Source organism: Myodes glareolus, chromosome 3 (genome assembly GCF_982192425.1).
Source record: "Myodes glareolus chromosome 3, mMyoGla1.1, whole genome shotgun sequence".
NCBI lineage: Eukaryota > Metazoa > Chordata > Mammalia > Rodentia > Cricetidae > Myodes > Myodes glareolus.
In genome coordinates this window covers 56,884,223-56,888,062 of record NC_142028.1, presented here as the reverse complement: position 1 = coordinate 56,888,062, position 3,840 = coordinate 56,884,223, and the positions used below count along the sequence as shown (strand labels likewise).

The 3,840-nt window shown below is 45.4% G+C and overlaps 1 pseudogene; it reads left to right on the top strand.

The window, feature by feature from the left end:
• The first annotated feature begins 2,298 nt into the window (after positions 1 to 2,298).
• LOC148122661 (uncharacterized) lies at positions 2,299 to 3,573 on the top strand (annotated as a pseudogene).
• Positions 3,574 to 3,840: the final 267 nt, after the last annotated feature.

Genomic DNA, 3,840 nt, shown 5'->3' with positions numbered 1-3,840 from the left:
AGTCTTACTCTATAGATCCATAAGGCCAGGATGACTTTGAACTTGCAGCAAAATGCTTGGCTCAGCATCCCAAGCCCTTGAACTATAGGTGTGAACTTAGGTACCTGTCTTATTTTACAGACTCTTGCTATGTAGCCCAGACTCCCCTTGAAGTTGTGATCTTTCTACCTCAGCCCTTCTGAGTACTAGATTTCTAGGCCTGGCTTAGAGACCAGGGAAGAGAGTTACTACTGAATCCTAGCTGGATGGCACCTAATGTCTTACAATGTGAAGAACAAACTCCAAGCAAAATATTACTCAGAACAAAATGTCCAAGCATGAGGGCCTGAATTCCATGTAAAAATAGAAGCCGTGTTAAAATACCGTGCAAGGGCGTGGTATCACACACTTTCAAACCCAGCATGAGGAGACAGAGACAGGCTCACCCGCTCTGGGAAACACTGACCAGTCAGCCCAGACTACTTGGTGAGTTCCAGGCCAATGAGAGACCTTGTCTCAAAAACCAAGGTGGATGGCACCCGAGGAATGATACTTGATATCCACTGTCCCCATAGATCCACGATTTATTTATAGTTTATTCCGGAACACTGATAGGTGAACATAGCAAGGAACTTCAAGTTTTAGTGTACCCGAGACCTAGCATGGATACTTGTTTAAAATGTAGGTAACCCGAGCCTCACACTGGGTTGTGCACCCAGCTGGGTGCTGATGTTCATTCTGATAAAACTCCTTGAGCTGTCCGTGATCCTCGGAACACACTCTACTAAACAGGGTTTCCGAAGGCACAGGCTTAGAAGCGGGATTGTACTCTCAGGTTTGAGCCTAGGTAAAGGCCAGAAATAGCCTCAGGAGAGGCACCATCTTGAGCCAGGAACACATCTCCTGGTGGGATTCCAGGCACCGGCAGTGGGCGGGGAGATATTTTCGGGCTGCACCGCTGAGGCCCTTGCTGCTCTTCGCTTCGCGCTGTGGTGGGTCTTATGAAGCCAAATGCAAACCCCAGCTGGTTTCTGATCTTGTCTCCTCGGAGGAAGGCTGGTCTGAAAACAAGGTTACCGTTTCCAAGGCGCTGAAGGAGCTTTGGGGTTTTTTTTTTTTTTATTGACATTCGTTTTTATAGCTCTGAGGAGGTTATTTCTATCCTTTCTGTCAGTAATGTGAGATAAGTTGGAAAGAAAATGAGATTCCCCCAGGAGTATGCGGTTTAGCCAAGTCCCGTAATGTCATTGTGAACTCTGAAGAGATTTATAGAGCCGGTCTGAGGGGCACCCTCAGAAGCTCTGTGTTGGGTCTATCTGTGTTCATTTCAGGGTCTGCGTGTAAAACTGGTGCTAAAGTCAAGTGAGCACTCACAGGCCTCACCAACTTCGGCCATCCCTCAATCCCCCAAACCTGCCCGCAGGAGAGAGGGATGATGCTGTAAATAGACCCACCTTGCAGCAGCTACAGCAGAACTGACTGGAGTCTGTTCTCCTGGCTGCTGACATTGTTTTGGCAGAAATGATCCTTAAAATAGAACAGCCTGGATGCCTTCTGCTTCAGGTTTCTGCAGGGTTATGCCCTGTGTGTGGTTCTTCCGGACTTCCTGTCGCCTGGGAAGAGGCCACAGTTTGGAAGAGAAGAAAAACAAAAGACGTGGGCCTTTGGAGGCGCAGCAGAGGGTTGAAGTTCTGCCTCTGTGTCTTCCTGGCTTTGTTTGCTCTGGACAGTCACTCAACCCTAGCTCAGAAGGCCAAGAGCTGCAAGCGTGCTTGGAAAATGGAGACAGTCTAAAACCAATCTTGTGGAGCCCAAGGGTAGATCCAGCTCTCTGATAAAGAATGCATGAATTCCCTCTATATACACAGACTGAACTCTCTTTAATACTATTTATGACTTGGGTATCTCAGGGGTTTATTGGTCTTTTTGAGACAAGGTGCCACTATGTAGACTTTGTTGGCCTTAGGCTCACAGAGCTCCACATGCCTCTGCATTCCAAGTGCTGGAATTAACGGCATGTGCCACCCACCACACATGGCATGAGCCGGGCATTTTGATACGGCTATCTTTACTCTTGGTGCATCCTAGACGGTACAAGATCCACAGTTACTTTACCATTTTTCTTCGTGTCTTTGATTGACAGCTGTCTCCCCACCAGAAATCCATAGCTGAGCCCTCGCCTATTCATTAAACATGTCTCGAGGAAGAGAGCAAAGGAAGGAGAGAAAAATGCGTTCAAGTTAGTGACCATAGGTCAGGAGAATGCCTTGTTTTAGAGTCAGGGATCATTTGTTTGCAAGAAACCAAAGCCCACTGGGAAGGCGAAATGGAGGGGAGTGTGTCTAACGTAATGGTCTGCAACCTGGCCTACACCGGAAAGCTGGATGAGTTGAAGGAGAGCATTTTGGCCGATAAATCTCTAGCTACTAGGACCGATCAGGACAGCAGAACAGCATTGCACTGGGCATGCTCCGCTGGTCATACAGAAATTGTTGAATTCTTGCTGGGACTTGGCGTGCCAGTGAATGATAAAGACGACGCAGGCTGGTCTCCTCTTCATATTGCTGCTTCTGCTGGCCGGGATGAGATTGTAAAAGCCCTTCTGGTGAAAGGCGCACAAGTGAATGCTGTCAACCAAAATGGCTGCACTCCCCTCCATTATGCAGCTTCAAAAAATAGGCATGAGATTGCTGCCATGTTACTAGAAGGTGGGGCTGATCCAGATGCTAAGGACCATTATGAGGCTACAGCAATGCACCGGGCAGCAGCCAAGGACACTTAGCCTGTGATGAGGAGAGAGTGGAAGAAGCAAAATTACTGGTGACCCAAGGAGCAAGTATTTACATTGAGAATAAAGAAGAAAAGACACCCGTTCAAGTGGCCAAGGGTGGCCTGGGTTTACTACTCAAGAGAATTGTAGAAAGTTAAGCAGTTTGGATTTATTCTTTATATGTTTTGTTGTCCTCTCTGTCCTGGAAACTATTGTGTTGTGCACAAGGCATCTTGAACTAATGAACATGTGTTCTCACCTCCATAATCTTAGAACATGTTGTATCGCTCCTGCTGAAGTACCTGTTCTAAGCTTCCCACCCACTTTTAAGGCATCGGAAAACTGCTGGGATTGTTCTATTGGTGTCATTTATTGTTCTCCATTAAATCTTGATTAATATGGAGTGTGTGGTCCTGTGGCTTTTATGAGTCTCGAGCACCCTCCCATCTATCTGCTGTCCTGCTGTGGAACCAAACAAGTTCAGAAACAGGCAGCCAGTTGTTTTGTCTAGGTGGGTTCTACACAGGTGAAACAAATCCTGACTTGTTTCTCAAGTTCATGCAGAGACCTTTGCCAGATTTCTCTTTTTTCAACTATGAGTTTAATTTATTTTTGTTACAGGGGAAGTCGTGTATTTTAGTGGACCAAATTTTAAGTTGAAGTGTATGTTCCTTGAAGGAAATACACTATGTGCCATGTACTTTTTTGACTAGCCATTTTCCTCCAAAATGAGACAACGGTTTTTTCAAAGAAATAAGTGTCTATATTGACTCATCTTGTATTGAAAAGAATTGTCAAGCTTATTAAAGTGATATATAGCAAGATATATTTTGATTTGTATTTCATGTACTACAAACTTATATTTCAAGTACTACAACCAATAAACTGTTGAAAGAAAAAAAAAAAAAAAGAAACCAAAGCCCAGCCAAGCTAATATGAATCAAAAGTGATGATCAAGTCTGGAAGTGTAGCCAGGTCTCAAGGGGCAGGGTGCAAGAGGAAAACTTGGCACATTCAGATTAGCAAATTTGTTTGTTCAACCCCACTCTCCCTGTCCCTTTCCCCTCCCCTCCTCTTCTCTTCCCTCTATC